Here is a 13,479-nt window from a genome sequence, read left to right as displayed (position 1 = left end):
CAACTCACCAATATATTTTAGGGTGTTTTGATATTTTCAGGAATTTCTTATTTTCTTTCACATTTATTTATTATTTTTAATTTTTAATTTTAATTTATTATACTAGCTACTATCATAATTAACAAAAGGGGATGTAGATCAAATGGTAGAGCGCTGGCTTTGCATGTGAGAGGTACGGGGTTCGATATCTCGCATCTCCAAATTATTTTTATCCTCACAATTCACCAATATATTATAGGGTATTTGACCTTTTTAGGAATTTCTTATTTTCATTCATATTTATTTATTATTTACTATTTTTAATTTTAATTTGTTACAACAATTACTATCATAATTAACAAATGGGGATGTAGTTCAAATGATAAAGCGCTCGCTTTGCATGCGAGAGGTATGGGGTTTGACACCCCGCATCTCCAAATTATTTTTATCCTCACAACTCACCAATATATTTTAGGGTGATTTGACCTTTTTAGGAATTTCTTACTTTCTTTCATTTTATATATTATTTTTAATTTTTTAATTTTAATTTATCATAACAATTACTATCATAATTAACAAATGGGGATGTAGCTCAAACGGTAGAGCTTTTGCTTTGCATGCGAGAAGTACGGGGTTCGATACACGGCATCTCCAAATTATTTTTATCCTCACAACTCACCAACATATTTTAGGGTGTTTTGATCTTTTTAGGAATTTCTTATTTTCTTTAATTTTTATTTATTATTTTTAATTTTTAATTTTTAATTTTAATTTATTACAACAATTACTATCATAACAAATGGGGATGTAGCTCAAACGATAGAGCGCTCGCTTTGCATGTGAGAGCTACAGGGTTCGATACCCCACATCTTCAAATTATTTTTATAATCACAACTCACCAATATATTTTAGGGTGTTTTGATCTCTTTTCAGGAATTTCTTAATTTCTTTCATATTTATTTACTAATTTTAATTTTTAATTTTAATTTATTACAACAATTACTATCATAATTAACAAATGGGGGCGTAGCTCAAATGGTAGAGCACTCACTTTGCAAGCAAGCTGTACGGGGTTTGATACCCTGCATCTCCAAATTATTTTTATCCTCACAACTAACCAATATATTTTAGGGTGTTTTGATCTTTTCTGAAATTTCTTATTTTCTTTCATTTTTTATTTATTATTTTTATTTTTTTTGTTTTAATTTATTATAACAATTACTATCATAACTAACAAATGGGGATGTAGCTCAAACGGTAGAACGCTTGCTTTGCATGCAAAAGGTATGGGGTTCAATACCCCGCATCTCCAAATTATTTTTATCCTCACAACTCACCAACATATTATAGAGTGTTTTGATCTTTTCAGGAATTTCTTATTTTCTTTCATATTTATATATTATTTTTAATTTTTTATTTTAATTTATTATAACAATTAATATCATAATTAACAAATGGGGATGTAGCTAAAATAGTAGAGCGCTCGCTTTGATTGCAAGAGGTACGGGGTTCGATACCCCGCATCTCCAAATTATCTTTATCCTCACAACTCACCAATATACTTTAGGGTGTTTTGATCTTTTCAGGAATTTCTTTTTTTTTTCATTTTTCATTTTTTTTAATTTTTAATTTTTCTGTTTTAATTTATTATAACAATTACTATCATAACTAATAAATGGGGATGTAGCTCAAACAATAGAATGCTTGCTTTGCATGCGAGAGGTATGGGGTTTGATACCCCACATCTCCAAATTATTTTTATCCTCACAACTAACCAATATATTTTAGGGTGTTTTGATCTTTTCAGGAATTTCTTATTTTCTTTCATATTTATATGTTATTTTTAATTTTTTTAATTTTATTTTATTATAATAATTACTATCATAATTAACAAATGGGGATGTAGCTCAAACGGAAGAGCGCTCGCTTTGCGTGTGAGAGGTACGGGCTTCGATACCCTAGATCTCAAAATTATTTTTATTTTCCCAAATCACCAATATATTTTAGGGTGTTTTGATCTTTTTAGGAATTTCTTATTTTTGTCATATTTATTTATTATTTTTAATTTTAATTTACTACAACAAATACTATCATAATAAACAAATGGGGATTTAGCTCACACGGTAGAGCGATCGCTTTGCAAGCAAGAGGTACGGGGTTCGATACCCTGCATCTCCAAATTATTTTTATCCTCACAACTCACCAATATATTTTAGGGTGTTTTGATCTTTTCAGGTATTTCTTATTTTCTTCCATATTTATATATTATCTTTTAATTTTTTTAATTTAAATTTATTATAACAATTACTATCATAATTAACAAATGGGGATGTAGATCAAACGGTAAAGTGCTTGCTTTGCATGCGAGAGGTACGGGGTTCGATACCCCGCATCGCCAAATTATTTTTATCCTCACAACTCACCAATATATTTTAGGGTGTTTTGATCGTTTCAAGAATTTCTTATTTTCTTTCATTTTTATTTATTATTTTTAATTTTTTGTTTTAATTTATTATAACAATTACTATCATAATTAAGAAATGGGGATGTAGCTCAAACGGTAGAGCGCTTGTTTTGCATGTGACAGGTATGGGGACCGATACCCCGCATCTCTAAATTATTTTTATCCTCACAACTCATCAATATATTTTAAGGTGTTTTGATCTTTCTAGGAATTTCTTATTTTCTTTCATTTTTATTTATTATTTTAAAATTTTTAATTACATTTATTATAACAATTACTATCATAATTAACAAATGAGGATGAAGATCAAATGGTAGAGCGTTCACTTTGCATGCGAGAGGTACGGGGTTTGATACCCCGCATCTCCAAATTATTTTACCCCCAAAACTCACCAATATATTTTAGGGTATTTTGATGTTTTCAGGAATTTCTAATTTGCCTTCATATTTTTTTATTATTTATTATTTTTAATTTATTACGATAATTACTATTATAATGAAGAAATGGAGATGTAGTTCAAACGGTAGAGCGCTCGCTTAGCATGCGAGAGGTACGGGGTTCGATACCCAGCATCTCCAAATTATTTTTATCCTCACAACTCACCAATATATTTTAGGGTGTTTTGATATTTTCAGGAATTTCTTATTTTCTTTCATATTTATTTATTATTTTTAATTTTTAATTCTATTGTATTCCAACAGTTATTATCATCACTAACAAATGGGATGTAGCACAAACGGTAGAGTGCTCGCTTTGTAAGTTAGAGCTATGGGGTTTGATACCCGGCTTTTCCAATTTATTTTTATCGTCATAACTCACCAATATATTTTTAGGTGTTTTCATCTTTTTAGGAATTTCTTATTTTCCTTAATATTTATATATTATTTTTCATTTATTACAACAATTACTATCATAATTAACAAATGGGGACATAGCTCAAATGGTAGAACGCTCGCTTTGCATGCGAGAGGTACGGGGTTTGATACCCCGCATCTCCAAATTATTTTTATCCTCACAACACACCAATATATTTTAGGGTGTTTTGATCTTTTTAGAAATTTCTTATTTTTTTTCATTTTTGTTTCTTATTTTTAATTTTTAATTTTAATTTATTACAACAATTACTATCATAATTAACAAATGGGGCTATAGCTCAAACGGTAGAGCGCTCACTTTGCAAGCAAGATGTACGGGGTTCGATACCCTGCATCTCCAAATTATTTTTATCCTCAAAACTCACCAATATATTTTATGGTATTTTGATCTTTTCAAGAACTTCTTATTTTCTTTCATATATAAATATATATATATATATATATTATTTTTAATTTATTACAACAATTACTATCATAATTAGCAAATGGGGACGTAGCTCAAATGGTAGAGAGTTCGCTTTGTATGCGAGACGTATGAGATTTGATACCCTACATCTCCAAATTATTTTTATACTCACAAATCACAAATATATTTTAGGGTGTTTTGATCTTTTCAAGCATTTCTTATTTTTCATCATATTTATTTATTAATTTGAATTTATTACAACAATTACTATCATAATTAACAAATGGGGATGTAGCTCAAATGGTAGAGCGCTTGCTTTGCATGCGAGACGTACGGGGTTCATATCCCGCATCTCCAAATTATTTTTATCCTCCCAACTCACCTATATATATTACGGTGTTTTGATCTTTTCAGGAATTTCTTATTTTCTTTAATATTTATTTACTATTTTTAATATATTACAACAATTACTATCATAATTAAGAAATGGGGATGTAGCTCAAATGGTAGAGCGCTCGCTATGCAAACAAGATGTACGAGGTTCGATACCCTGCATCTGCAAATTATTTTTATCCTCACAACTCACCAATATATTTTAGGGTGTTTTGCTCTTGTCAGGAATTTCTTATTTTCTTTTGTATTATTTATTATTTTTAATTTATTACAACAATTACTATCATAATAACCAATTGGGGATGTAATTCAAACGATACTGTGCTCGCTTTGCATGTTAGAGGTACAGGGTTTGATACATGCATTTCCAAATTATTTTTATCCTCACAACTCACCAATATATTTTAGGGTGTTTTGAACTTTTCAGGAATTTCCTATTTTCATTCATATGCATTTATTATTTTTTATTTTTTATTTTAATTTATTACAACAATTACTATTATAATTAACAAATGGGGATGTATCTCAAATGGTAGAGTGCTCGCTTTGCATGCGAGAGGTATAGGGTTCGATACCCCACATCTCTAATTTATTTTTATCCTCACAACTCACCAATATATTTTAGGGTGTATTGATCTTCTTAGGAATTTCATATTTTCTTTTATTTTTATTTATTATTTTTAATTTATTGCAACAATTACTATCATAATTAATGAATGGAGATGTAGCTCAAATAGTAGAGTGCTCGCTTTGCATGCGAGAGGTACGGGGAACAATACACCGCATATCCAAATTATTTTTATCCTCACAACTCACCAATATATTTTATGGGGTTTTGATCTTTTTAGGAATTTCTTATTTTTTCATATTTATTTGTAATTTTTAATTTATTACAACAATTACTATCATAATTAACAAATGGGGACGTATCTCAAACAGTATAGTGATTGCATTGAATGCAAGAGGTATGGGGATCGATACACCGGATTTCCAAATTATTTTTATCCTCACAACTCACCAATATATTTTAGGGTGTTTTGATCTTTTCAGGAAATTCTTATTTTCTTTCATTTTTATTTATTATTTTTAATTTTTTGAGGTTTAATTTGTTATAACGATTACAATCATAATTAACAAATGGGGATGTAGTTCAAATGGTAGAGTGCTTGCATTGTATGCAAGAGGTATGGGGTTCCATACCCCACCAAATTATTTTTATCCTCACAACTCACCAATATATTTTAGGGTGTTTTAAACTTTTCAAAAATTTCTTATTTTCTTTCATATTTATTAATTATTTTTAATTTTTAAGTTTAATTTATTACAAAAATTAATATCAAATCTAACAAATAGTGATGTAGATCAAACGGTAGAGTGCTCGATTTGCATGATAGAGGAACGAGGTTCGATACATGCATTTCCAATTTTTTTTTTATCCTCACAACTCACCAACATATTTTAGGGTGTTTTGATATTTTCAGGAGTTTCTTATTTATTTATTATTTATTATTTTTAATTTTTAATATTCATTTATTACAACAATTAGTATTATAATTAACAAATAGGGATGTATCTCAAATGGTAGAGCGCTCACTTTGCAAGCGAGAGGCACGAGCTTCGATACCCCATATCTCCAATTTATTTTTATCCTCACAACTCACTAATTTATTTTAGGGTGTTTTGATCATTTTAGGAATTTCTTATTTTCTTTCCTTTTATTTATTTTTTTAATTTTTAATTTTAATTTATTACAACTATTACTATCATAATTAACGAAAGGGGACGTAGTTGAAATAGTAGAACGCTTGCTTTGCATGCAAGAGGTTCGAGGTTCGATGCCCCGCATGTCAAAATTATTTGTATCCTCTCAGCTCACCAAGATATTTTAGGGTATATTGATCTTTTCAAGAATTTCTTATTTTCTTTCATTTTTATTTATTATATATAATTTTTTTGGTTTTAATTTATTACAACAATTACTATAATAATTAACAAATGGGGATGTAGCTCAAATGATAAAACGCTCGCTTTGCATGCAAGAGGTATGGGGTTCGATACCCCGCATCTCAAAATTATTTTTATCCTCACAACTCACCAATATATTTTAGGGTGATTTAATCTTTTGAGGAATTTCTTACTTTCTTTCATTTTATATATTATTTTTAATTTTTTATTTTAATTTATTATAACAATTAATATCATAATTAACAAATGGGGATGTAGCTCAAACGGTAGAGTGCTCGCTTTGCATGTGAGAAGTACGGGGATCGGTACCCGCATAACCAAATTATTTTTATCCTGAGAACTCACCTATATATTTTAGGGTATTTTGATCTTTTCAAGAATTTCTTATTTTCGCTCATATTTATTTAGTATTTTGAATTTTAGTTTATTACAACAATTGCTATCTTAATTAACATATGGGGATGTAGCTCAAATGATAGAGCACTCGCTTTGCATGTGAGAGCTTCGGGGTTCGATACACCGCATCTCCAAGTTATTTTTATGCTCCCAACTCACCAATATATTTTAGAGTGTTTTGATCTTTTTAAGAATTTTTTATTTTCTTTGATTTTTCTTTATTATTTTTATTTTTTTTGTTTTAATTTATTATAACAATTACTATCATAACTAACAAATGGGGAAGTAGCTTAAATGCTAGAGCGCCTGTTTTGCATGCACGAGGTATGGGTTTCAGTACACCGCATCTCTAAATTATTTTTATCCTCACATATGAACAATATATTTTAGGGTGATTTGATATTTTTCGGAATTTCTTATTTTCTTTCATTTTTATTTATGATTTTGAATTTGTCAAATTTTAATTTATTACAACAATTACTATCTTAATTAACAAATGGGGATGTAGCTCAAATGGTAGAACGCTCGCTTAGCATGCGAGATGTACGAGGTTCAATACCCTGCATCTCTAAATTATTTTTACCTCACAACTCAGCAATATAATTTAGGGTGTTTTAATAATTTTCAAGAATTTCTTATTTTCTTTCATATTTATTTATTATTTTTAATTTTTAATTCTATTGTATTGCAACAATTACTATCATAGCTAACAAATGGGTATGTAGCACAAACGGTAGAGTGCCCGCTTTGCATGTTAATGGTACGGGGTTTGATACCCCGCATTTCCAAATTATTTTTATCCCCACAACTCATCAATATATTTCAGGGTGTTTTGATCTTTTCAAGATTTTCTTATTTTCTTTCATATGTATTTACTATTTTCAACTTATTACAACAATTACTCTCATTATTAACAAATGGGGATGTAGCTCAAACGGTAGAATGCTCGCTATGCATGCGAGAGGTACAGCGACCGATACCGTGCATCTCCAAATTGTTTTTATCTTTACAATTCAACAATATATGTTAAGGTGTTTTGATATTTTCTAGATTTTCTTATTTTCTTTAATATTTTTAATTTTTAATTTTAATTTATTACAACAATTACTATCATAATTAACAAATGGGGATGTAGCTCGAATGGTAGAGCGCTTACTTTGCATTCAACGGGTACGGGGATCAATACACCGCATTTCCAAATTATTTTTATCCTCACAACTCACCAATATATTTTAGGATGTTTTTGAACTTTTAAGGAATTTCTTATTTTCTTTCATTTTTATTTATTATTTTTAGTTTTTAATTTATTGCATTACAACAACAACTATCATAACTAACAAATGGGGATTTAGCAAAACAGAAGAGGGCTCGCTATGCATGTTAGAGGTACGGGGTTCGATAAACCTATTTCCAAACTATTTTTATCCTCAGAACTCACCAATATATTTTAAGTTGTTTTTATCTTTTCAGGAATTTATTATTTTCTTTCATATTCATTTATTATTTTTAATTTTTAATTTTAATTTATTAAAACAATTACTTTCATAATTATCATACGGGGACGTAGCTCAAACGGTAGAGCGCTTGCTTTGCATGCAAGAGGTATGGGGATGGATAAACCGCATCTCCAAATTATTTTTATCTTCACAACTGACCAATATATTTTAGGGTGTTTTGATCTTTTCCGGAAATTCTAATTTTCATTCATTTTTATTTATTATTTTAAATTTTTATCGGTTTAATTTATTATAACGATTACTATCATAATTAACAAATGGGGATATTGCTCAAATGGTAGAGCACTTGCTTTGCATGCAAGAGGTGCGGGGATCGATACACCGCATTTCCAAATTATTCTTATCCTCACAACTCACCAATATATTTTAGTGTTTCGATCTTTTTTGGAATAGCTAATTTTCTTTCATATTTATTTATTATTTTTAATTTTTAAGTTTAATTTATTACAACAATTACTATGTTAATTAACAAATGGGGATGTAGCTCAAACGGTAAAGTGCTCGCTTAGCATGCAACTGGTACGAGGTTCGATTCCCCGCATCTCCAACTTATTTTTATCCTCACAACTCACTAATATATTTTAGGGTGTTTTGATCTTTTCTGAAATTTGTTATTTTCTTTCATTTTTATTTATTATTTTTAATGTATTACAACATTTACTATTATAATAATCAAATGGGGATGTAGCTCAAATGGTAGAGCGCTCGCTTTGCATGCGAGAGGTACGGGGTGCGATACCCCGTGATGTAACGCAATCCGGTCACTCCTAGCTGGCTGCTGACTGGCTCCTTGTCGGCAACAGACGGCACCTGAGAATATGAAAAGAAGGACTCCCAGGGATTTTACCCGATGGGAATACTCCGATGCCTAAGTTAGTATTGCGTACAGAAAGCAAAGGGAAAACGAAGGCTAAGACTGTAGGTCACGCTTTATCACCAAACTCGAGAGATTAGAAGTCTCAAAAAGAAGAATCTCTTCTGCCCTGAGGGCTTTTATAGAGGCGTTCTTGTGAGATCAGGCATAACCGCCACTGGGCCCCTGCCACAGCCGTCACCTGCCAGGGCTGCTCAGGTGGCCGTTGTGGCGTACTCCTCGCCCGGGTGAGCGACACGTCTCCAAAGTGACAGGCACGCCTCCACCTACTGAGGGACGTGGGTGCAGACTGTCGAAAGGACAGGCACTGCGCCGTTAGTAAGGGACGTGGCGTAGTCTGATCGGTACGGCCAGTCAGATAGAAGCTTCCTGAGGAATGGCTCGTGTGGCCCATTCGAGAGCTACTTTGCAACGAGCTCGGAATACTTCAGGAGTACCCTTAGTAGAATTGGTCCTCGGAATGACTCGTCTGCTAGGGAGCTCGGGCGAGCTGGTCTTCTTTGCTCACAAGCTAAAGTTGTCTCGGAATATCTCCTTAGAGGTAGCTCGGGGAATTCGGATCTCGCGTTGTGGCGAGATCCTCCCTTTGCATGCTACGATGTAGCGAGCTACTTTATGGGCCCGTTACTTGGTTGTACTGGGCCACAATGCAGAGATGTCATTCACGCTGAGCCAGTGTCCACGTGTCGCCGTTTCATAGGTCGGGTCAAATCATCCTTCATCAATTTCCCCCCACTCCTCGAGTTAAGAGTACCGCCTTAGCGCGAGGAGTTTATGAAGTGCAATGGACTGATTTGACCGAAATTCAAACTTGATTGACTGCCCTCATTAAAGGCATTTGCGGGAATCAAGAGATTTTCTGACTTTCCTAACTTTTCGGATTTCGAAAATGTGCCGAGGTGGCTTTTAACTCCGAACGTCGTGCGGCGGCGACTACCTTAATTATGGAAGATGTGCCCGCCAATCGCCTTCGGTTTTCAGAAGTCGTGCGGTCAGGGGGCCCGCGGACCGTTGGATTTTGTTTTGATCCAGGCCATCAATTTGAGAGGGTGGAGACTATAAATAGGAGGCCCCCTCGGGCCCTATTTTCTTCCACGCCATCTTGTTGTCTTTGGATTCTGAAGTCACGCACTTCACCTAGTCTACCCGAGTTCCTCAGTCTGCTCCATTCCGTTTACTCTGGTGAGTCCCAATCGTTGTCAGCCATGTCTGGTTACCCATACCATACCTATCACAGGGGCAATAGCCAGGATGATGATGCTCCCTCGAGCTCGGGGGGAGCCTGGGAGCAGATCCTGGAGGCTCGGGAGGCCTCTGGCGACGTGGCGTCTACTTCTAGGGGGAGGGAGCCCGATACCTTTGGCCCTTCCTTAATGACAGCGGAGAGACTTAGGTCTCTGATCCGCTACTTTCGCCTCCCTGGGGACCTGGTTTACAGTCTCCCTACTGGCAACTTCCCTTGGGAGCATGGTCCCAATGACATAGTAATCTTTCAGGAACAACTCGATGCTGGTTTGCGTCTCCCCCTACACCCCTTGATAGTGGAGGTGTTAAATCACTTCAACGTCACTATCGATCAGCTTCATCCCAACGCCATTCGAAACATGGTTGGGACTATATCCCTGTGTCACGAGTACTGCCTTCCTTTGGACCTTGATATTTTTGTCTCTATTCTTTGTATAAAGAACGCTGCTCCTGGGGTTCCTTCGGAGAGGCGCTTTTATTACCTCTCTCCCCGCCGCGGCTATAAGCTCTTGTACGAGCTGCCGAAAAAGATTCCCGCCTGGAAGCGGGATTACTTTATGGTCCGTAACCCCGAGGGGTGGCCCTTCCCCACTGCTTGGAGGGGCGCCATCCAAGACCCCGGGGCCGAGCTGGACCCTGAAATTCGGAAAACGATGTTGTCTTGGGCGTCGGTGGGCTTCCTTTGCTCGGACTACTTGACCGAGGAGAAGCTCGTGCAGGCAGGCTTTAGCCCGGGTAGGTCGGCCTTTTAGGTCGCGTGGTGCCTTGTGACAATATTGTGTACACATCTATTTTGTTTCTTGTCGGACGAATATCTTGTGGTCTTTTGCCAGCCATCATGTCCAGCGCTAATTCACGTCGCCCTCTCTCGAGCAATCAGAGGCGCCATGCGAAGAGGACACGCCCCGACCGGACCCCTCCTTCGGGAAGCACTGAGTTTGGGACTGCCGAGCCGGTCCTACCCTCTCCTCCGCCCGAGGTTCCGATACCCCCTCCTGAGGGGGCTAGTGGGATTAACCCTAGGGGAGACGAGCTCCCTCAGCCGGGGGAGGCTCCCTGCAATCCCCATTAGCCCCGTCCTTACCCCCGGTTCCCAGTGGAAAACTGGGAAGGAGTAAATGATTATCTCGTGGCTCACCGGAGGAGCCGGAAGGCCATTACTAATGACGAGATGTTGCTGAAATGGTACAGTGCTTGCTTTTCTTGCAAGAGGTACGGGGATCCATACACCGCATTTCCAAATTATTTTTATCCTCACAACTCACCAATTTTAGGGTGTTTTGGTCTTTTCAAGAATTTCTTATTTTCTTTCTTTTTTATTTTTTATTTTTATATTTTTTAGGTTTAATTTATTATAATGATTATTATCATAGTTAAGAAATGGGGATGTAGCTCAAATGGTAGACTTCTCGCTTTGCATGTAAGAAGTATGTGGTTCGATACATGCATTTCCAAATCATTTTTGTCCTCACAACTCGCCAATATATTTTTTGGTGTTTTGATATTTTCAGGAATTTCTTATTTTCTTACTTATTCATTTATTATTTTTAATTTTTAATTTTAATTTATTACAAAAATTACTATCATAATTAACGATTGGGGACGTAGCTAAAATAGTAGATCTCTAGCTTTGCATGCAAGAGGTTCGAGGTTCGTTACCCCACATCTGAAAATTATTTTTATACTCTCAACTCACCAATATATTTTAGGGTGTTTTGATCTTTTGAGGAATCTCTTATTTTCTTTCATTTTTATTTATTATTTTTAATTTTTATGTATTACAAATATCACTATCATAATTAACGAATGGGGGCGTAGCTCATATAGTAGACCGTTCGCTTTGCATGCGAGAGTTTCGATCTTTGACACCCCGCATCTCAAAGTTATTTTTATCCTCCCAACTCACCAATATATTTTAGAGTATTTTGATCTTTTTAAGAATTTCTTATTTTCTTTGATTTTTTTTTATTTTTTTTTTAGTTTTAATTTATTATAACAATTACTATCATAATTAACAAATGGGGAAGTAGATTAAATGGTAGAGCGCTTGTTTTGCATGCGAGAGGTATGGGTTTCAGTACACCGCATCTCCAAATTATTTTTATCCTCTCAAATGAACAATATATTTTAGGGTGATTTGATATTTTCAGGAATTTCTTATTTTCTTTCATTTTTATTTATTATTTTGAATTTATCAAATTTTAATTTATTACAACAATTACTATCTTAATTAACAAATGGGGATGTAGCACAAATGGTAGAGCACTCGCTTAGCATGCGAGATGTACAAGGTTCAATACCTTGCATCTCTAAATTATTTTTACCTCACAACTCAGCAATATAATTTAGGGTGTTTTAATAATTTTCAAGAATTTATTATTTTCATTCATATTTATTTATTATTTTTAATTTTTAATTTTATTGTATTGCAACAATTACTATCATAGCTAACAAATGGGTATGTAGTACAAACGGTAGAGTGCCCACTTTGCATGTTAATGGTACGAGGTTCGATACCCCGCATTTCCAAATTAATTTTATCCTCACAACTCATCAATATATTTCAGGGTGTTTTGATCTTTTCAGGAATTTCTTATTTTCTTTCATACGTATTTACTATTTTTAACTTATTACAACAATTACTCTCATTATTAACAAATGGGGATGTAGCTCAAACGGTAGAATGCTCGCTATGCATGAGAGAGGTACAACGACCGATACCCCGCATCTCCAAATTATTTTTATCTTCACAATTCACCAATATATGTCATAATATATTTTAGGGTGATTTGATATTTTTAGGTATTTCTTGTTTTCTTTCATTTTTATTTATTATTTTGAATTTATCAAATTTTAATTTATTACAACAATTACTATCTTAATTAACAAATGGGGATGTAGCGCAAATGGTAGAGCACTCGCTTAGCATGCGAGGTGTACGAGGTTCAATACCCTGCATCTCTAAATTATTTTTACCTCACAACTCAGCAATATAATTTAGGGTGTTTTAATAATTTTCAAGAATTTCTTATTTTCTTTCATATTTATTTATTATTTTTAATTTTTAATTTTATTGTATTGCAACAATTACTATCATAGCTAACAAATGGGTATGTAGCACAAACGGTAGAGTGCCCGCTTTGCATGTTAATGGTACGGGGTTCGATACCCCGCCTTTCCAAATTAATTTTATCCTCACAACTCATCAATATATTTCAGGGTGTTTTGATCTTTTCAGGAACTTCTTATTTTCTTTCATACGTATTTACTATTTTTAACTTATTACAACAATTACTCTCATTATTAACAAATGGGGATGTAGCTCAAACGATAGAATGCTCGCTATGCATGCGAGAGGTAAAGCG

Source organism: Nelumbo nucifera, chromosome 2 (genome assembly GCF_055504915.1).
Source record: "Nelumbo nucifera cultivar China Antique chromosome 2, China Antique-T2T, whole genome shotgun sequence".
NCBI classification, from domain to species: Eukaryota; Viridiplantae; Streptophyta; class Magnoliopsida; order Proteales; family Nelumbonaceae; genus Nelumbo; species Nelumbo nucifera.
The sequence above is the reverse complement of the archived record's forward strand: the minus strand, read 5'-3'. Positions refer to the sequence as shown.